We start from the raw sequence: 23,500 nt of genomic DNA, 5'->3' as shown, positions 1-23,500 counted from the left end.
TCACTGGTTTTGTAAAGGCTTAATAAAAAGTCAACAATCACACAAAAGCTTTTTCCCTTCTGAATCATTACATTCTGTTGCTCCTGAACATCTGGGCAGAGCAGAGGGCTGCCTTCTCTCAGGCCCCCTCAGAACACTGCTTCTTGGGCTGTAGCCACGTCTATGTTTATGCCTCATTGGCAACATAAGCCATCATTCCAGGATTCCCTTTCTGGAGCTGCCACTAACTATGTGGGTGAATTATTTTCCAACTTTGAACTTCAGTTTTTAAAATGGAACGAGTCAGGCGAGACTTGCTGTAATTGATGAACGTTGGTGAAAATACCGCCCAGATTTAATGCTGCATCGTATACTCTCATGTCGTTTCCTGTGTATCCATCTCGTCTTGACAGCAAGCTCTTCAAGCAGGGGGTCAGTGTCGCCCTCCATAGGAAAGAGCCTAAGATTTAGAAGTAGAGGCCTTGGGTTCCTGCCCCGGCTCCAAGAACTGGCCCGTGTGACTGCACCTCTATGCTTCACTCGCCGACCAAAGGGTGCTTGTGTACGTGAAATGCAGGGTTATTGTGAGCACAAGATAAGATGATAATTAATATAGCACTTGGCAAATTTAACGAGATGTTCATTATTGTGAATTTTATTGCCCACAGAGCCTACCTCTATGGAATGTTGAAAGTTTTGTTCAGTGCCATCTGTTTTAAGAACAAAGCTGACTTTTGCTATTATTGATTTAAAAATCACTAAAGAAGAATACTGTTGGTATATAATTAAAACTGATTTCATTTCCAATGCAAAATTTAAGCCCCCAAAATATGCTTTCAAAACCAGTAAAGGCTTTGAGCAACGTTATGTAAATAATATTGATGTCAGTATCTCTAGATGCCTCAAGATTTATGTGGTAAGAGTAAATGTCAAAATTAAACCTGAGAGGAAATACTAATGCTCTCAGTGGGATTAATTCTGTTAGGCTGTCTTTGCAGAGTCCATAGTTCTTTCTAAATTTGCATAGATAAATTTTAAAAATTATTTTCTAATTATAGAAATAATATTGTAGAAGATAGGAAAGTACAAATGCAAAACGAGTTGTATTAGAGTTCTCCAGAAAACAGAACTAATGGTATATATTATATGCTAATCTAAACTGTATATATGTATAGCTACATACATATGGTTATATATATGTATGTGTGTGTGTTAAAGAGATTTATTATAAGGAATTAGCACATGTAATTATGGAGGCTGAGAAGTCCCGAGATCTGCATTTGGCAGACTGGAGACAGGAGAGCTAGTGGTGCACGTCTAGTCTAAGCCTGTGTTTGAAGTCAGGAGAAGACCAATGTCCCCACTTGAAGGCAGCGAACCAGAGAGGTTCCCTTTTACCCAGCCTCATTGTTCTATTCAGGCCTTTAACTGCATGCACAAGGCCCACCCACACCGGGGAAGGCGATCTGTTTTATTCAGTCTACTGATTCAAATATTAACTTTTTAAAAAACACCCTCACCCATACCCAAAAGAATGACCAAATGTCTGGTCACTGTGGCCAAGTCAAATCGACACATACAATTAACCCTCATGCTAGTATTATAGAATATTTTGGAAATACAGGAAAGAAGGAAAAAAACTCCCCAAATTCACCCCCCTAAAAATAACTGTTATTCGAGTTTTGACATGTTTCTTTTCCATCTTCATTAAATGTACTACAGATCAGTTTTTTAATCACCTATTCTATTTGACCAGAAATTTCTTGTTGTCTCTTTTCTAAATTACTTAGGAAAGTGTCCAAAATTTCCATTATGCCTCTGATTTTGCACTTATAAAATGATTGTTTTTAGAAGTCTGCCTTCAGTACAGAAGATGCTGGTAAAACCAAATAAAATGAGCATAGCCCACATCCCAGGTCTCCCTGCGAGGAAGTCCCAAGAGGGGCCAGGGAATTCCACCCACCCTCTCCAAGCTGATGCCCACCTCATGGCAATGTCCCAGATGTCCAGCCCATTGCTTTTTCCCCAGTCCAGCACTGAATGTGTTAACAGCCCATCTCACCCTCCCTGTGTCCCAAGGCTGAGGTGTGAGTGACTAGGGAAACCCCCAATAAATTAAGGGTGGCAGCCTCTCTGAGGAGGGAGAGGTGGCTTGTTCAGCATTTTAAGCCTTTTAGCTAGCGTCCTTTATCATTGATGGATTTATTAGATATTTGTGCAGCGGGCAGGGGGATTTGAAATATAACATAAGCGCTTCCTGAGATGTCAGTAGTCTAATGTTAGTGGTCTGAACAAGGATGTAATTCATATCTGCAGGTGCTTACTCTAGTATCAAATACTTCAATAACCTCATGCCTGTGGAATCCACTGTTCCCAGGGGTCCTATTTGTATTCTGATATGCCCACGTCTTTTCCTATGTGTGTTTTCCTTTCTTAAGGAGCTCTCATTTCCTTCAATAGGATATGTTTTATTTCATCCCTTTTCCTGCATTTACTCATATTAATGTCACCGCATTTGCTGGTAATAGCCGGGCCTGGAAATAGCCCGCATAGCCACATAAATACTAGCCTGAAACGCAATGCCTGGGATGCATTACTGGGAGTTGTAACTAAATGTGACCCAGTGAGAGAAACCCTTGAGGGGACACGTCAGGAGAACATGGTGGCCTTTCCCTAGAGCTGGCAGGGCTGGGAGCCAAGAAGGGAAATTTAGGGTTTGGGATATTTCATATTTCAAGAACTAGGAAGTTCTTGGTTGACTGACAGGAGCATAGCACAGTCAAAACATCCTTCTGGGTGTCACGTTTCACTTGGTCCCCCATCCCAGTGCGACAGCTGAATGTTTCCACTGGCCAAAGGAAACTTCTGGAAGTTTAGACTCCTGGGCCCACAGCATTGGCCTGCGGTGAGAAGATTTGGGGGCAAGATTCATTCTTTTTTTCTCTTCTATCTCTCTTTCTGGTTCTTCACTTACTGATCAGGGAGATGGGCTTGTGCCGGCCAGCAGTCTTGCTTCATAGAAGAAAAATCTGCTCTGGACCTCAGGTGAATTTGTTTTCTCTGTTAGGTAGCTTCTATCTTTCCATCTGTCAAATGGAGTTAGCAATTTGCTTGCTGTTTATCTCCCAGGAAGTATAGAGAGAAAACGTATTTTTTGCCATGTTACAGGACATAGTATATTATAAGCATAGATCATGGAATAAAAGGATTGTGTTCAAAGTTACTTGTTTAGGACACAAAATAAATTTTTCTCCAGCAACTATTTTGCAATGTGGGATGCAGATAATTTCCCCACTCCTCTAGTATTAATATGCCGATAGACTATAGATGTTTTAATTCAAAAGGTATAGGTTCACTGTTAAATTCCTATACTTTATAACTAGCAGATGAGCTAGTATATCTGCAGGGTGAAAGAGTCCCTAGTCTCATGTTAGGAACAGACATTGGAAGGGAGTCTGAGGGTAAAGGGTGACAGGCAAGGGCAGCCTGTCATAGGCTGGGCTGTTGTAAGTCAGGGAACATGATATAGAGTAAGTTACATCATATATTATCTGTAATACATGTACATTGTGTTGTATATACATGTGTGTGCATGCTATAATAAGATACAGGCTGGGATCCCTGTGGTTTTCCTGGGATCTGGGCTTTGCTATGGATGGCCAGCATCCCCTCTTAGGCTGCTGGTTTAGAAATATTTCCTTGCATGAATTGCAAAGAAATTCATGGGAAAATACAAGAACAGATCATGTGAACTTGAGCCCCTCCAAAGAATTAACCCTGGGATCCTGGAAACTTTGGGGAAAAAAAACATTCAAAAGATGAGGTCTTCATTCATTATTGCTTCTCTCTCACTTACCAACTTTACATTTCCCTGTATGGCCCCAGAAGATGACTGGTTAGCCAGAGACGGGTAAGATTCCTCAAGGGAAGAACAACCTAAGACAGGCACAGTTGCAGGGGGGCCATCAGGTGAGAAATTGGGGATCAGCAGAGGTGAGGCTTAGAACCTCACCCCCCCTGTTTTGAGAGAAATCTGCATCCGTGGATGTTTTGTTGCCCTTGTCTAGCTTGGATTAATACTTAGTCTATAGGCACACACCTGATCATCTACATTTGCCCTCTTACAGCACTAAACTGTTTTCTACCTTTATCTTGCATCTACATCTACCTACCACTTCAGCATTTTATTAAAAATAATAATAATAATAAGGGAGAAATGTGGGATTCACATATAAATCAAGTATAAAAATCAAACGAATAATCATATTTGACCTGATCGTTTATAGTTCATGATGCATGATCAAAACCGAAAGTTTCTGTGATGACTGCCCTTGCACTTTTCACCATGTAAGAACTTATTCACTATGTAAGAACTTATTCACTACGTAAGAACTTGTTGGTTATGCTTCAGAAGATTGGAGACTGTTGAGAATTAGGCTTGGGGTTGATTAATGACTGTGCATTGAGTCCCCTATGCAGAATTTTATTGTTGTTAACAACCATTTGATCAATAAATATGAGAGATGCCCTCTCAAAAAAAAAAAAAGAAAAGAAAAGAACATCTAGGTCAGATTAACTGAGTCTGCTAGGCTTCTGTAACAGTCTACATTTCTGGCTTATCTCTTAACATGTTATTGAATTTTAACACTGCAAGTTGAAAGCAAAAATGGAAGGTAAAAGAAAACATGGAGAAGAACAGAATTCTAACTGGGATGCTGAATATAACTTAATAAAAACCAGTTTATGCCTAATTAAAAACAATAAAATCACCTCTAGTTTTTTTCTGTTTTTGCTATATAATCTATTTAATGGCAGTAAGGATGAAACCATAATTGTAATGAAAATATCAGCATACTTACTTCAACCTGGGTTACTGTGCTTCGAAACACTTTGTGCAGTTCCAATTTAGTACTATGTTCACTTGTAGAAGAAAAAAAGGAAATCCAAAATAAAAATAACTTTAAGTTAAAAAAAAAAAAGATGGGGTCTTGAGGAACTTTAGGACAAACATTTCTTGGTTGCGGGTAGACCAGCTCAATGGAAATTTGGTGTTGCAAACTTATAGATCCTTTCCTTTTGGAAAGGACTGTTTTTAAATAAATTATTAGTCTCTAAGAAGAACAAGCTGTTCTGTGGAATAATATAAAGGGTTGTCTTTGTAGGCAAAGTTTTATCTCCACAGATTATTTTCTTTTTTAGGAGATTTTCCCCATCTCTGTGGATTTTGATCCATAAAGCCCCAAATCATGATGATGAATGGACCCTGAGATGAGGCCAGACTGGGTGCTTAAAAGTCAAGGTGGGAAGGCCTGTGGGAACACTGCTCCATGAAAATAATCCAGCCCCACGCAGTGTGCAGAAGGCAGACTGGGCTGACAGATGTGAGAGATTCAGGGGAAGCCACCATGAGGCCAGGGACGGAGCTTACCTAAAAGTGGAAAATTGTCAATTGTCCAGAAAAGGGACAGATCTAGGGGTGGAAAGGCAAGAGGGGGAGGTGCTGGGGTGCAGAGGAAATGGGGTACTGGGTACTGAAGAGATGAATTCTTATGGAAAGGGAGACGTGGAGGCCTCCGGCTTCAGTGCAGGGAGGCTCAAAAGGAGGTGAGGTTTTTGGGGATGAGAGGTGAGCACACAGGAGAGCAGCGACCTAATTAGATGAGGGGGTGATGAGGAGCTGAGAGTTTGTCCGCCGGGGATGCTTTCTGTTGACTGAGCTGGTCACAGGGTAACAGGGAATATTCTGAGAGTTGTTTCAAGCTTGCAAGTCTTGCATACCTCTTGTTAGATTTATCCTTAAGTATCTCATGCTTTTTTGCTAATAGAAATGGCATTGTTTTAAATTTCATTTCTGATTGTTCTCTGCTACTATATAGTCACAGTTGATTTTTGTATATTAATTTTCCACCCTGAAACCTTGCCAAAATCACTTATTAGTTCTAGTAGTTTTCTTGTATTTGTTCTAATAAATTTCTTGCCTTGGTTCCTTTAAACTATCTCTTATGTCTCTATTTAGCTTGTTCTGTCTTTCCTCTAGCAACTTGAATATATATATGGAATATAGTTAAAAAACTGATAGTGCCCTTTTCTACTGATTCTATCATCTGTGTCATTTCTGGGCCAGTTCCTATGGATTTTTCTTTTCTTATTATTATGGGCTGTGTATTTCTTCTTTGTAGGCCTGGCAATTTTTGTTGGATGCCAGACACTGAATTTTACATTATTTGCTGCTGGATATTTTTCTGTTCCAGCAAATAGCCTTGAGCTTTGTTCCGAGGTGCCTTTTAAGTTGCTTAAAAATGGTTTGATCCTTTCGGATCTTACTTTTAAGCTTTTTAGGTGAAACCGGATCACTGTTTATTCTAGATTAATCTTTCTGCAGTAGTGAGAGGCAAGACGGTTTTAGTTCCCTAGAGCCACGTGTACTGAGCTCCTCCACTCAGGCTGTCCTGAGCAGGCGCTCCTCCTGGCCTGCGTGTGCTCTGGGCACTGTTCGCTCGAGGTCCTCTTCCTGGCCTCAGGTGGTTTGCATGCACTCATGCACCAGTGTTCAGCCGAGCGCTCAGCGGAGGCCCTCTGCAGAGCACTGGTGTCCTCTCTCTGCGCACCATGCCTTCTCCTCTCCAGGCTCTGGCCCGGCAGTGCCAGCTACCTCGGCTTCCTCAGAACGCCCAGCTCCACGCTCTCACCTCAGGGAGACTGCAGGGGCTCCGCCCAGATTCCTCTGCCCTGCACTGCGGGCCAGAAGCCTCCGGGCAGTAAGCTGGGGCAGTCAGCAGGCTCGCCTCCTCTGTTTCCCATCACTCAGGGATCACTGCCCTTTGTTTTCTGGTGTCCTATGTCTTGAGGACCATTGCTTCATATATATTGTCTGTGTTTTCATTGTTCCAGGCATGAGGGTAAATCTAGTCCCTTTTACTCTGTCTGAGTCTTAAGTGGGAGTGCATGCCCGTTCCCTGGAAGCCCAGACCCACACAGTGCCACAGACTTCTACTGGTGAAAACTAGACAAGTAGCTTCGCCTGGAGCAGTGGAGGTGGGGAAGAGCAGTTTCTAGCTAATGACGACTCCTAACAACAGCTCTGCACTAGGAGAGGAGAAGCATGAGTTTTGGTGGCCAGCTAATTGTGTCTCATTCTCTTTACCTTATAGATGTGCAAACAGAGGCACAGTAGCATGAAAGGAAGCTTCCACCAAGGAAAGATAGGAGGGTAGTGATGGTGGTAGACTGGGCATTAGCGGCTCTATAGGCTTCCATCTCCTGAATCGTGTTTCTGATCAGCGGTTTCTGGAAGCCATAAAATCAGCTGACCTCACATAACCCTCAGGGAGAGCCAGGAGTTTTGATTCTGAGAGCAGTCCTCTCAGTGCTCAAAGTGGGATTGCATATGTGGCGAAACAAATTTTTTAAGCAAAACGGAAGCCAATTTCTATGGAGCCTAGCTTTGTTTTCTTTGTTCGACTGAATCCTCAACTAAAAGAAGGGAATGTAATGGGAATAATTAGCCACAACGGGTGGTATAAACCCAAAGAGAAAAATAATTCATCAACTTTAAAGCAACTCATTTAAAACTCTGAGTGTGGTTTGTTTGACCTGCATTTGGGAGCAAATATTAATGAAGAAGTAAAGGCAACTTATGGCTTTTTCAGTCCTTTCATTTCCCACTAGATGTCTTTGATAGAAACTAATTATCAATGCTCTTGATTTAATTTGGAAAAAAATTGGATGAAGGTTTTTCTTAAGTCCCATGTCAGTGTTCATAACCCAGGAGAACAAAAATTAACCCCAATCCCTCCTCAGTAACTGCTGTAGCCAGTGGAGTCCAAGGAGTCCACTTTAGAAAATAAGAAAAATTATTATTATTATTATGGTGATTACTATTTTTTAAATAAAAATTTCTTGTGGGAATACGGAAAGATCAGAGGAAGTTTTCCCAGTCCTAAAGTTGCTTTTATTAAGCCACTAAACAGATACCACAGAACTTCCATTAATTGGATCCCAACTAAATTGAACTCATTTTTTTTCCCCCTTCACCATGTAGAAGAAAACGAGTCAAAGGCAAGCAAACAGGATGCTGTCAGGACCTTATCCTAAGATCAACTTTCATTACCGTGTTTAGGATCCATCCCATATGTTCACTTCCTGCATGTTCTCTGCAGTGCATTCTCTGTTGTTCATGTTCCCCAGGGTTCTGTCCTCAGGTCTCATCTCTTTCTCTGGCACTAGAAGATTGGGATTTAGGGAGTGGGCTCTGGGTTTGAATACTAGTATCATCATAGAATGGGAAGAATACTGATACCTCCTCTTGGGTTGTATAGATGACTGAGCCGGTACATGTACTAGAGCAGCGGCTGGCATGGAGGAAGCGCTCCAAAAGTGTTTGCTATCGCTATTACTATTAAAGCTATTGCTATTATTAATCATGATTGCTACCACATCATCATTATTGCTACTGCTATCCCTAGAGGGCACTTTTACTCCCTCTGTATCCATAGCTTCACCTTTCATTTTTTGTATGCTAGTACTGATGGCACAGAAAATAAATATAAAAATGCATGTGTGTATCTATAACTATGGCCCTTTGTCCCATGGTGTAACCATCTGCTGGACTTTTCTCTCCATTGACCTTCACCCCTGAGCCATATATATATAGGGTTCCATGTCTCCTCAGACTTCACAACTGCAGGACAGTTTACTGGTGCCTACCGAGAACCCATGTGGTCAGCCTTGACTGTTGCTGTCTTCTTCCGGTGAGGCCAGAATCTACTCATCCTAGCAAATGGAATCCATCCAGGCCCTGGATGGCCTGGAGCCCGAGCGTCCCTCTCCTCATGCACCAGGAGGCTGCCTTGACTGACTATTTTAGAAAACTTACCATAAGGAAATCCATCATGCCTCCCTCCCTGTTATTCTTGGTTACCATCTAAGATCCTCTCACTTCTCTCATCTCTGCGACTCTGCCCCCTCCACCAGCCCCTCTCCCCACTGCTCTCCTTTCCAAGCCTTCCCTGGCCCCAGAGCAAGCGTGCTGTCTGCACTCGCAGCCTTTTCACCAAGGACGCCCTCTAGCCCATGTCTTCACTGAACTGGGCTGCCTTCTAAGGCACTGCCTCCCATGGTAGCTACTCAAAGGGATCATGCTCATTTTCTGACTCGGCACACTCCTCAGGGTGGGAGAAAGGCCCTGCTTTCTTCCGGCTTTTGCAGTAGGCTTTCCCCTCGGGTCCTGCCTCTCGCCGTCCTCCTGACAAATGCTCTTGGTTCGGTGAGCACGCTGGTGTGGGGCTCCTACTCCTCATCGCCACTCTGAGTTCTGCTCATCTCACTGGGCTTTATTCCTCATCAGCCACCCTCTGACAACCACCCACGCACCCCATCATAACCCATAACTCTTCCATCCCTGAAAGGGTAAGTGCAGATATTCCACTCGACCAGGACCTCTTAGTGATGCTACTGCTTCTATTTCACATGTTCCTTGATCCTATGCTCTGGTTATGATCCTCCTTTACTCTCTGGATGCCCAGCTCTTCGCCTCTCCAGCATTCATTTTATTTTCAGCGTTCATTTTGTTTCCTACCCAGCTTAGACTCCACTGTCCATTCTTTCCACATTTCTCTTCCCAGTTAACTTCCTTGCTCCCATTTCCTTCTTCAGTTATGTCCACTCTAAAAACCCTGGATCAGTTCCAGTGTGTGACTGCACCTTGCCTAAACCCAGTCGGCCACAGTGCTAAAGAACATAGCCCATCATGCAGGCCGGCGCGCTCTCACCTTGTGTTTTTCAGCCTTTATCGGGCCCTCTGATTCTCTGAATTAGCCATTTCAAAACTTTGTCATTCTTCTCAATGACCTAAAACAGCATACAGTTCAGGCCCTCTTTTATTTCTCCAACCCCACCTGCTGCTATTCTCCTGCTTTCTCACACCTGTCCAGCCATGTTGACACCTTGCTCAGCCTCCTTCTCCAGATATTCATTTGACTAATTCCCTCTCATATTCAAATGCAGTTGACCCTTGATCAACGTGGGGTTAGGGTCACTGAAGCCCCCATCAGTGGAAATTCCTTATGTAACTTTTGACTCCCCCAAAACTGAACTACTGATAGTCTACTGCTAATTGGAATCCTTACTGATAAACTAACAGTCAGTTAACATATTTTTTCCTATATTATGTCATGTATACTACCGTATTCTTAAAGTAAGCTTGAGAAAAGAAAATGTTTTTTTTTCAAATTGTCAAAAAATCTCCAAAAAATTTCCAGTATACTTATTGAAAAAGATGCATGTATAAGTGGACCCACACAGTTCAAACCTGTGTTTTCAGAGGTCAACAGGATGTGCTCACGCTTCCTAGTCTTAACGAAGCTTACATTTCTCTCTTTTTGACACTGCAGGCTGCTCTTGACCTCCCCCTACTTGGCATCCTTCATCTCCCTTACCCTGCTCTATTTTCTCATAGTACTTATAACCTTCTAATGTACTATATAACTTCTCTGTTATGTTCAATGTTTATCACTTGTCTTCCTATATACCTCATGATAGGGATCTTTGGGGTTTTTTTTTGTTACTGTATTGCAACTACCCAAGGCAGTGCCTGGCCTTTAGTAGGTACCCAATAAAAATTTGTTAAATGAATGAATAAAACCTCCTACCCCATCACTTCACAGCTTATCCTCAGTAGATCTTGTTTCTAATTTCACAGACAAAAATAGAAACCATCAGAGGAGGCACCATCAATTTTCTGGCATTGTGCCTCTGAAGGGTCTTCTGCTCTTCCTGCGTTTTAGAAAATAATAGGAACTTTCCCTCCTATTCAGGGTCAATCCTTCCACCAACTCCCACCTATTCAGGAAAATCAAATATAAGTTATTCCCTTTCTTTGTCTTTCTCTTTTTCTTGGCTTTTTCCCATCAATATTTAAACATGTTCATATCTTTCTCAATCTAAAAACAGTATTATCTTGACCTCTGTCCCCTTCCTCTGTATTTCCTCTCCTTCACTGTCAAACATCCTGAGTTGCCATTACAGTTATCTCTGCCTCCATACTACCCCTTCGCCCCTCAGTCCACGGCCGTCTGGCTTGCACGCACAACTCGTCACTGATCTGCTCGTGCTAAAGTAGAGGATGACTCTCGCTAACTTAAGGGACTTTGGTCCTTATCGTAGACGGACTCTGGGCAGGATTAAGCAATCATTGACACACCCTCCTTCTTGAAATGATCTCTTCCTTTGCCTTTTGCAAGAACTACTTTTTTTATTCTTCCTCAGTTTCTCCTTACTTTCCCAGTTACATTTTCTTTCTTCTTTTCAATAGACTTATTTTTTAGAGTAGTTTTAGGTTCACAGCAAAAGTAAGCTGAAGGAAGGTACAGAGAGTTCCCGTATACCCCCGCCCCACACATGCACAGTCTCCCCCATTATCAACATCCCTTTATTTCTTGTTAGCGCTGAATACTGTTTCATTGTCTGGGTGTACCATAGTCTGTTTATCCATTTACCTACTGAAGGACATCTTGGTTGCTTCCAAGTTTTAATAATTATGAGTAAAACTGCTATAAATATCCATGTGAAAGTTCTTGTGTGGGCCTAGGTTTTCAACTCCTTTGGGTAAATACCAAAGAGCATGATTGCTGGCTTATACGGTAAGAGTATTGTTTAGTTTTGTAAGAAACCTCCAAATTGTCTTTCAAAGAGGCTATTCTATTTTTGCATTCCTACCAGTCACGAATGAGAGTTCCAGTTGCTCCACATCCTCACCAGCATTTGATGGATCAATTACCTTTTTAGGACCGTCTTTCTTTGCCGTCTAAATGTCACTCTCTCCCAGAGTTTTGTCCTGGACTAACTTTCCTTTCCGTAACACACATTCTTTGAATCCCACAGCTCCAAAGACATCTGTAACCCAGTTATTCCCAAATGCCTTACCTCGTCAGCCCCATGCCAGCTGCTGTTCAGGTGCTGTCGCTGAAATTTAAATTCCAAGTAAGATCACTTGGAATAATGCAAGTGCTGTTAAACTTAATTCAGGGTAACGGCAGAGAAGGTAATGGGCAGGTGCAGGGTTAGAAAGCGACTGTGGACAGGGGGTCCAGGAAGGCCTCTTTGAGGAGTGACCTTAGAGCAGAGCAGGACTGAGACAAGGTGAGGCTGGTGAGCACAGAACTGGGCCCCGAATTTAAGGGAGCACCAAAATCTCCTTACCAAAATAGGTACTATTTTTAAAAAGCAAGATTAATGCCAGAACATGAAGTACAAAATATCAAAAGTTTAAATAAAAAAAGATCAATAAGCTGAAGCTAATTAATAGTTATTGAAGACATCGCTGGATCAAGCAAACAGGATGCTGTCAAGAGATGTTGTCAAATATGACAAGTCTCTCAGCTAAAAATGAGATAAGCTAACAAGTAGATTTTGAACACATTATTGATGAGTTTGCTGCTGCTAAAGACAGGAAAGTCAAATTACATTAAATTCTGGTTTTGGTATAAATAAAATATTTAAGCCTAAAAGTGAGTTTTAATATGCTTACTTTTCACATTTTCAAGATTTTTTTCCAACTAATGTTCTGAAAAAAATGTTTTTAAAAAAAATACCTGATTATATTTTATCCATATTTTAAAGATATATCCTAAGGTCACTGATTTTTCTTTTAATACCTTTCCTAATATACATATTTAAATTGATAAATTTCCATTTAATACTACCTTAGCTGTCTCTACATATTTTGATATATTGTATTTTCATTATTATTCAGTTAGGAATATTTTCTAATTTGTCTTGTTATTTCTTCTTTAGCCTATGGGTTATTTACATGTGTTTTGTGCAATTTCCAAGTATTTTGGCATTTTCTAGATAACATAATATTACTGTTTTACAATTTAATTTCATTGTGATTGGATGTATTCTGTAAGAATGCAGTCTTTTAAAATGTATCTAAGCTTGTTTTATGGACCAACATTAAAAGACTTTCTTGGTGAGCATTCTCTGTTCTCTTGGGAAAAAAAGCCAAATTCTGCAAATTACTGGATGTATTGTTCTATAAATGTTTATTTTGTTAAGGTAGCTGAGTGTTACTTAGATCTTCTATGTATTTACTGATTATTCTTCTCTAGTTAGTCTGTCAGTTGCTGAAAGGAAGGTGTTATGTTAACATTTCTGTGCTTGTGAGTTTATCTCCATTTAATTCTGTTGACTTTTGATTCATGTATTTTGAGTCTCTGTTATTAGGTGCATACACATTTATGGTTGTTATGCCTTCTTTATAAATAGATGCTTTTATCATGAAAAAAAAAAAAACCCTGAAAATGCATACAGGAAGCATATTTTTCCTCTTGTCTCAGGCTCCCATGTGGTTCTGTACAGCACTGGAACTGAGACCTAAGTGACAAGGAGCCAGCCACATGGTTATTATTTGAAAGAGCCTTCTAGACAGAGGGAACACTGTGTGAAACCCCTAAGGATGAAAGGAGCTGGTGTAGCCAAGACACTGACAGAAGGCCAGGGTGGAAAAGAAAGGGTCCTGTGGGCCCTTGTAGACCAGAGGAAGAAGTATGGGTTTTTTTGCTAGTTGCCTTAGGGAGTCATAGAAAGGTTTTAGGCAGAAGAGTGATATAAAATTTTGTATTGACATATAATATTGTGCTCATTTCAGATGTACAGCATAATAATTCTATGTATGTACATATTACAAATGGATCGCCACAATAAGCCTAGTTAATATGCATCACCATACATAGTTACAAATACTTTTTTTATGTGATAAAAACTTTTATAATCTCTCTTTGCATTGTTCAAATACACAATACAATACAGTATTATTAACCACAGTCACTGTGGTGTACACAACACCCCCACAACTTACTTATAACTAAAAGTTTGTACCTTTTGACCATCTTCACCCATTTTACTCATCATTCCTGGCAACCACTAAACTGCTGAACTGTGGTGTTTTTTGGTTGGTGTTGTTTTAGATTCCACATATAAGTAAGATCATACAGTATTTTGCCCTCCTCTGTATGACTTATTTCACTTAACATAATGCCCTCAAGGTCCATCCATGTTGCCATGACTTCCTTCTTTTTTATGTGGCTGAAAAATATTCCATTGCATATAATCCATCAATGGACACTCAGGTTGCTTGCATGTCTTGGCTATTGTAAGAAATGCTGCCGTGAACATGGGAGTACATAGATCTTTTCAAGTTAGCGCTTCTGTTTTCTTCAGGTAAATACCCAGGAGTGGAATTCCTGGATTGTAGAGTAGCTGTATTTCTAATTTCTTGAGGAAACGCCATATCGTTGTCCAAAGTGGCTGCACCAATTTACAATGTCACCAACAAGGCCCAAGGGTTCCCTTTTCTCCATATCCTCACCAACACTTGTTATTTCCTGTCTTTTTGATGATGGCTATTCTAACAGGTGTGACGTGATAGCTCCCTTTGGCTTTGATTTGCATTTCCCTGATGATTGGTGATGTCGGGCACCTTTCCAAGTGTTGCTGCTCTTGTTCATCCCATGGAATGACATCACTATCCACCTAACCGCTCAATCTAGAAATCTGATCCTTGATGACTCCTCACAAACTCTAAATGTAAACTTAGGAAAACAATTAAAATCATATGAGAGTATTTCTAGGAAGTATTTGGTACTTTCCTTCTTTCACTAACTAAGAACACTGAATGTTATTTAGCTTTTTAAATGATGCCTTGATGTCTTTATTATAAGCATCAGTCGTCGTTTTAGGCCCTCAGGGCCTCTTGAGCTGAGCAGAACTATTCACTCCAGCAGGAAACTGCGTCAGTCTGTTGGTGTTCGTTAGTTTTGTGTATGTTTTTAACCATTATCCAGGCTCTTTCTAGTCTCTGTTTTCTGTGACATCCCTTCCTCACCACGGCCTCCTCTCTTCAGGTGCAGCTCTGGAGCTATTATTGGCTGAGAATCCAGAAAACCAAGACTGGGAGAGGTGGCTGTTGAGTTTCGGTGATTTCTGAGTGAGGAAATTCTCTTGTCTGCAAGAATTATGACTCTCCAGCTGAGGTGCAGTTCTTTATTTCCTCACCGACTTCTGCATCATGTGGCAGATTCCTGTGGCCAGTGCCACGTTACCTGTGAGCCGATTCTCAGATGTTCTAATGTAAAATCAGAGTCAAAATCTAGACTTAAAAAGATCTTTTTCCAAATTTTTTTTATTGTGTTAAAATACACATTACATAACACTTACTATCTTAACCATTTTTATGTGTACAGTCGAGGGGTATTAAGTATATTCACATTGTTGTGCAGCCATCAACCCCATCCACTTCTCAATCTGAGACTGCACCCACGTTTACTCCTTATGACTCCCCACCTCCACCCTTCCAGCAATTACCCTTCTTTCTCTTTTTATCTGTTTGTATATTTTTTTGTTTAACCTCCCTTTAGATTTGAAAAGATGTTTTATTGTCACGTGGTTTCACCTCTTATCCACATATTTTAGGGTCACTTACAAGCTTTGAGGCTAGTCAATTGCTCAGTGTTCTTTATGGCTTGTTTCCTCATCTGTTAAAGGAAGTACCTTCCAGCATCTACATGGTTAGTTTTCAGGAAATAGGGGTGATAGCAATAACAATTAAAATAAGCATGCCTCTCTGCCTGAAGGCAATTGTCCACACGAGATCTGCCTTTTCCAGGTGAAAGGTGTGTGGCTTTGGACAGAGATCGCTGTTGGCGCAGACAGGATGCTCATCTGGGAAGGGAGGCCCAGAGACATGGGAAAGAGTTGGGGGGGTCACCTTGAGGCTGTTTAGCAGAGAGACAGGCTCAGGGATGGAAAGAGGCCCAGACAGGGAATGGCCACGGGCTGCCCCGGGAAGACAGATGAGCCTAGCCAGCATCTTCAGTGGATGACTCCCTCCTTTCTCTGTTCCCCTGCTCATCCTGGGATAAGAAGGAGCCAATCAGGCCCCTGTGTGGGTGTCAGTGACTGAACACACGAGGCCCCCTCCACCAAGTTTGGCCACAGTGTCCCGGAACGGTTCCCATCTGTGAAGAGGAGCTCTTGGGAGGGGAACCGACCTGCTTGTCCAGAGTCTGATAACAGGACAGGATTGAAGTCATATTTCACAGGACCCAAGGGAGCTAGGGTGGGGCAAGGATGGTTACGGATGATGAGGAGAATTTTGGAGACCCAGAAGATATTTAACAGCTGTATCCTTCAAGGAAGGATTAATCTTGGTCTTCCCCAATTTTCCTCTGCCTAGTCCTGCAAACTTAAAAAGAGAGGCCATCTATCTTCTTTAGAATATATTCTTGAAATAGTAGACAGGAGAATTAGGAAAAAAATAGCCCACATTAAATCAGATATATAGTTATAAAATCAGAGACCTAGGGTATAAAGGGCCCTGAAGATTTTCTGGTTAGTTCATGCATCCCGACTGTAACATTACAGATAACAGATTGCCTCTTCCGAGCACTTCTAGCAACAGGGAATTCAGGACAGCCTCGGGCAGCCTGGGTCATTTTTGGACAGGTTTAATTGTTAGAACTGTTCTAAGAAATCAGATTTTCTGTAGTTTTCACCTATTGATGCTTGCTTTCTCTGGTAGAGTAGCTCCAGTCCTTCTTCACATTTTAGGCAGATCTAAAATTTGTGGGCAATGACTATAGTTGTTTCGAGCTAAGTATCCAACGTTTTCAACTTTTCTTTTACTTAGCTTAACTCTGCTAGCTGTTCTTCTCTAAGACGTTTCAGTTTGTTCAGGTTTCTTCATGTGGTGTCCAGCATGCTCTCATCAGCACAGGTGGGGGTGGGGAAGATAATCATCCCCCTTATGATGGACTCGCTGTCCCTGAGAGCTGAGGGTCACATGGGCTTTGGGGTTCATAATCTACTGAACACAGGCAACCACTGCACTAGTGCTTGTATCATTAGTTTTTATGCAACCAACTTCAATTGTCTATCAGATGTTACGGGGCCCTGGTCCCAAAGTGTTAAGGGGTGAAGCAGTTCATGGAGGCTTTTGGATGACATCAGAGATTAAGCAGAGCCTGTTGGACAGAGCGTAGGGCAGCCCCACACAAGCCCAGGATGCTCCCTGGGGACTAGAGCCCTCATCAGCCCCATTCAAGGCAAATCACAAGAACTGGCTTTCGGAGTTCTCACCCGGAAGGGGAGTAAGCCCTGGGGGCTCTAACTGTAGGTCGAAACTTGCTTTCTGGGGAGCAGGGTGCTGGGATAAGAGACTGAGGAGTCATCCGGGGATCAGCCCTCACAAGAGCCAAGGGATGAGATAAGAGAAGTTGGACATGTCATACTGAGCACAAACATTTCAGTTCAAGAGATGAAGGCAATTTTTTTTCTGGTGGCCTGATTGTGGAAAATGGTGGAAGCTGGGTTTGTAACCACTCAGGGAAGGTTTTCCTGGCCTCGTCTCCTCTGGGCTTTCAAGGAGCTGAAGTGGGTATTTGTCCATGTGGACTAGGGCACATCCTCACATGGCAGATTTATTAAAGTTGGCCCATTGTCTCAGCCTGTGAAGATTCGGGGCCTGAAATGTGTTATCTGTCCCTCCTAGTTTCCTGTCATCTACTGATTTAATAAACATACCATCACTGTCCTCATCTAAGTCATGCAGATATTTAGCAGAGTGGGCCAAGGACAAACAGTGCAATGGCAAGATATAAAAACCTCCCTACAGGTTGACAGCCACCTATTAATCACAACTCTTTGAGGATAGCCATCCAAGTGCTTGCTGATCAATCTCATCATACCAGCATTTAGCTCAAGTTTCTGAATCTTGTCCATTAGGATCTAATGACAGACTCTGTCAAACCCCTTGCTGAAGAGTAATTTATTATGTGTCTTGCAATTCTCTGTGGCAAAAGGAGGCTGGAGGTCAGCCTGGCATGATTTATTCTTAGTGAGCCCATTCCGACTCTTGGTGATCACTGCTTTCCTCTCAAAGTATGTCCACAAACCACTTCCTTTAAAACCCACTTTAAAATTGTTCTAGAGATTATTATCAAGCTTATTAGGTCCTTAGTTTATAGAATATTTTTCTACCCTTTCTGGGAAGTTAGGAAGATGTGCAGTTCTCCCTAGCCTGAGACTTCTCTCATTCTCTGTAGTTGTTCAGAAAATGTCTATAGCATTTTGTCTTTCATTATTTCTACAAGACCCTGGTGGTGTAATTGTGTAGACTGGGAGACTTGAACTCGCTGAGGGCAATGAGGTGTGTTATAACCAACTTTGCCTTCTCTATTACAAGGTTGGCATTATCTTTTCTCATACGAAGATCGATTTCCTTGAGTTAAAATAGGAGGAAAAAAATTAACTGGAGCCAAATGGTTCTATTTCTATCCATAATCAATTAATGTCAACCTCTGCCCCAAGCATGAAGACCTCTTTATTCTTCCTGCCCTAGGTATACCCTTTAAAAGCCTTTTGATCATTTTAACATTGGCACTTATCAGAGTTAAAACCCAGAAAAATACATATACAGTTTTTACAGGTGTCTGACATCATGTTATTTAAAAATATAATTGCTCACCCAATCACGGTGAGCTCCATGTAGCTCCTGATTGTGGAGGTCCACAAGGTCCTACCCCCTACACGAACAAGCATGGCTTTTCTACAACTCCTGCCATCATTTGTTTCAGCTAATAGGGGTGGGTCTCTGCTCTTTACAATAACCAAACAAGCCTAACCAGAACCTACAGCAGCCGTTCATCTCCCCATGAAGTTCGGAAGAGCTACTGTGCGCCAGGAATCCTGAAACTAAGATTCCTCCCTTCTCCTCATTTTGACATTTTTTCCTCTTAAAAATCTGCAGACTCAGGATGTGATTATCCCTGACTCCCGCATCATCTTATACAGCAGTACGTCACTGCCATTTTACATAATTTGCTCTGTCCTGTCTAGGAGGCCTGTGTCCTTTCACATGAGCTTCTAATGTTCTGTGTCTGCACCACCCCATGTGGTGCCCATATGTAGCTATTTAAATTTAAATAATTACAATAGAATAAAATGTACAGTGCAGTTCTTCCGTCACATTAGTGACATTTCAAGTGCTCAATAGCCACGTGGCTAGTGGCTTCCATATGGGGCAGAGCAGATGTAGAACACGGCCACGACTGTGGAGAGTTCTGCTGGGTGGCACCAGTCTAGCTGCTCTGCTCCTCAAGCCCTTTGGGATTTTTCTCAAGCAGGGAGGCTGGATGCCCTGGACACACACATAGTCGGCCCCACGGTGACCTGTGGCTGTCACTAGCAAGTGGACCACGCCATTGGTTTAGGCACTTGCTTAGAGGCAAGTAATTACAATGCGCATCGGCTCCTTTGTTCCCCAAAGGAACCATGGTTTACAGACAAATGCAAGCAAACATGGCCCAGGTCCCACTGGTGGCACTGTGATGACCATGCCTAACGAACGGCAGCACTTGCAGACCCTCAAAATGTTTGTTTGAATGAAGAAATGAATTAAGAGAGGTCCTTTTAGTACCTGAAAAACTCTGTTGAAAAGTCAAAGAAAAGTACCATGGGGTTAGGAAGGAAGGAAGGAAGATCCCACCACCTACTCTTTCCTCTTCATCTTTACGTCCCTGTTTCCATGTCAGAGACCTTGAGGTGGGCTAGAATACAGGCTACAGAGGGAGGAGGTAGAGAGCAGGAAGGAAGATGAGGAAGAAAAGAAAAGGGGCATCACGGAGGAGGGAGAGATTCACAGCATTTTGAACGTAGAAAGGACTGCAGAGTCCATTTGACCTAACTCCTCATGTCACTGATGAAATGCGAGCATTTCATTTGGCATTTAACAGAAATCTGCTCAAAAAAATGAAGCACTTGAGGTCGAAAGACAGGTTAAGTGACTTGTCTAGAGTTACAAAGCCAGTGAGTGCCAGAGCAAGGGCCAGGTGCCGGCCCACCTATGCCGTGGTTTCCCACTGTCCTCTGCTGCACACCCCGGGCTGGGGAGAAAGATCGTCTGTATGTCAGCTTTCGGCCTCCCTGGTGATTTTCTTCTCTCTAAGAAGAAGGTTTCACAGTGGCTTCAGCTACTCAGTCTGAACTTGATGCTTCTCCCATCCCGACAGAGTCTTCTAATTGGCAGACAGACCTCGCCTAGGGCACAGGACAGCACAGTTGGCTGCCGGGCCCGCGGACACCGCTTAACTAACTCACACAAACAGGTTGCAGTTAGTCTGGGGACCACTTGTCTCTCGTTAGCTTGGTCCAGATCCAAATGGATTTCTGAAGCATCTTCAGGATTTCATGCACACCAGAATATAAAAACACATTGCAACAGAATTTGACTCTTTCCCCATTGATCCTGGACAGTCAAGACCCAGATCAGTTTTTGGAAAATGCTCCCCATTTCCTTTACTTCTCCTCTCTAGAAAATTCTCCAAGTCAAGAAGTTTGGTGTCAGAGTCTGGAATTAGAGGTCATGCAGATCTGATTTCAAATGCAAGCTGCCACCCAGTTGTGTGACCATGCAGAGGGAACCTACTCTCTCTGACATGATTTAGATAGTTATGGTAACCTGTAAGGACTCTGAAGATGTCCCGTTATCATGTGGGACCACAGTGCCTGGGAAACATTACATGATGAGCACATGTGGATTACATGTGTGTGGCTCAGAGTGAGGAGACCTGGGTTTGAATCCTGACACCCTTACTTCGCAGCAGTGTGTCCTTGGGACAAGTTACTCACTTGTGTTCTTAGTGTTCTCGTCTGTATCCTAGGGCTACTCACCGTATCCTCATGGATGTGAGGACACATTCAGATAATGTGCATGCAACGCTTAGCACAGATGGGGTAGCATCTTTGAGGACCTCTGCATTTAGAAGGAGACACGTGGTAAACATTAGCTATCATTACTGTTTCCTAATGTCCCATGATTTCTTTATGTACACTTCTCCGTCTTTGGGAGCACCAAACAAGCTGGTCTAAAATCCTTGGTTGAAAACATCTGCCAAGTGGCAGCATTCACGCCACACTTGCGATAAATGTCCGAACCCCAGCACAGCTTCAGCCGGGCTAAGTGAGGCCAGCATCAGGTTTTATGGGTCTGACGAAGACGTTTGAAATATTGTAGGAGACTGTCAAAGAATACTTAGACCCACTCTGAAAAAGGGCCGTTCTTAATTTTCATCTTTCCTGCAAGTCAGAAAGATATACGCTCTCCAAATAATGGCAGTTTCCTCGTCCTGAAGTTATGGCAGCTTGGTGATACAATAAACAGCTCCCTGTCATAAGGACCGCATAAAACGTGCTCTGACATTTCTTTAAAAGTAAAAAGAAACACGACTGCAGCCGGTGACCTTTCCTCCGAGGGCACAGCTGTTTTGTGTGGTTAGCGGGACCCGTGGTTTCATACTTAGGGGCTACGATATATGACTGGTTTTCCACAAAGTGTTTCCATGAGAAATTACAGTACGTTCCAACGGGGAGTGCGATTCTGCCCCATTCGCATTCGGCAGGAGGGCTTTCTTCCCCTCTTGATGTTTTCCAAATGATATTTTGCTGAATGCTTGTGATTAGAAACTTCTTTAGTATCTGAAGTGTAAGCTGTGTGCAGGATACTGAGGCATCTTCTGTTTCCTGGGGGGTTGAGATGATGGGCTTTTGTTGGGCTGGGGTACTATCTTTGAGGACCTCTGCATTTAGGAGGATCACTCAAAACTCAGTGCTCCCTTGGGTGAGGCCTGGAAGTCTGCGGGGGGGGGGGGGGGGAAATTAGAACAGTCGTTTTGTTAGAGATGGTAGGTGATTTCCCCTTTCTCAGAAAATGTGTGTTCCTCCTGTAAAACGCGATTGGTGCAATGTATAGGGGGGAGTCTGATATTGCTAATTATATATGTGTTGTGTTGGTGAGAATGCCTGATTTTTCTTCCTTTGCTTGTTTTCCAAATTATCTTTAACATGTTTTATTTACCTCCATAATGAAATTAAAAAGAAGGGTTAGATTTCCAATTAAATTTTTTATTTCCCCTCAGGCATCGATGGTTACTGAACACACTCCTGTTAAAGCACAGGACAGCCCTGGCCCCACAACCGCCCCCAATCTGTATCCTCTAAATTAGAATAATAAGTCCATCGAGATGGGGGTTTGGCAGCCTCTCTGCAGGGTAGGGTGGAGTACAGGCCAATTACTGACCGCCGTCCTTCCAATATAAAAACGTGCTCTCTTTGCTCATGTCCAAAACCCTGCTACTGACCTGCCAACAGCAGGGCGTTGACTGCACGGCCCAGTATGGTGGGAGATTTGTTCTGATTTATCTCTGCTCTCTCACCTTGTCCTTTGTGTGACCAAAGTTGCGCACATGCAGAATGGCTGGCTTGGTTTAGAAGTACAAGCGGAGACCCTGAAACAGTTGACTTCTTGGTAATTAGACCACACTAGTACTGAACCCATGACCTCAAGTCTCATTAGAGCTGCATTCAGGCCAACTGAGCTGACCAGAAACAGATTCAAAACGGTGAGTGACAGAGGTCTTTGGTGCCGGGTCAAAGGCCTATTTACACTATCCAGTATCATGAGTGGGTTCTTACTCTACCATGTTAAAGGAGCAGCAGCCCAGGAAAGTGGCCATATGGACAGGCCACTGCTCTCCGCATCGTGTATGTGGACTGTTACCACACTGCTGTTCTAGCCACAGCTCCCACCTTCCTTTAACCAGATCTCCATGTAACTCACGGGTTAAGGAGAGAGGCGAGTGTTTTCACAGGACTTCCCCCACCTCCTTTCAGTTGCTAATGGTGAAGAGTAACAAAAACACTAGGATTAAAGTCCATTCCGTTAGGAATGATTTCCTCTGAAATGGCACTCTTCAATTTATAAATACCCATGCTTAATCACTGTTTTCCCTCTGCTTTTCAAGGAGATCTAAAAACAAGCGACTTGTCCTTACTTTGTGTGGAAAAGGAATCAATTTCCCAGGGACGGGACAGGATAAATGGAAAAAGCAGAAAGAAAGAAGGATGAGAGACTGTGCGCTTAATGAAATGGAATCAGCAACAGATTCAAAATGTAACAGAACTGTTCATGAGATGACACCGGCATTTTTGAGTCATTGGAAAGAGAGCGGATTCCTTTATAACGGTTAGGCATCCCGCGCAGAATTCTGCTCCAGACCACACCCAAAGTAAAGATTTGAAATATGGAGAAAAACTTTCACCGTTCTAAAAGATAATAAAATAATTCTAAAAATTATCTTGGAAGGCCTTTATAAGTGTACGTGAAAATACAAAAACCATAAAGAACAATATGGAATAATTTGACTCCGTAAACGTTTATCATAAAAACTTATGTATATCAAGTGCTAAATAATATTAAAAGGCATACTTCTGGAAGGCATATTTTTTGTAGCTATGGAAGAGTTAATCACACGATATTTATGCTCCATACGGAAGACTTAATAATAAAGCATTTAAAAATCAACAAGAAAAAGAGAAGCAAGTTAATAGAAAACAGACAAAAGAAATGAACATTGCTTTACATAAGAAGAAATGTGAATGGCCAGTAAACTCAATGAAAAATAAATTC

The sequence above is a fragment of the Manis pentadactyla genome, chromosome 1, assembly GCF_030020395.1.
Source record: "Manis pentadactyla isolate mManPen7 chromosome 1, mManPen7.hap1, whole genome shotgun sequence".
Classification (NCBI taxonomy): domain Eukaryota; kingdom Metazoa; phylum Chordata; class Mammalia; order Pholidota; family Manidae; genus Manis; species Manis pentadactyla.
This window is presented reverse-complemented; position numbering follows the sequence as displayed.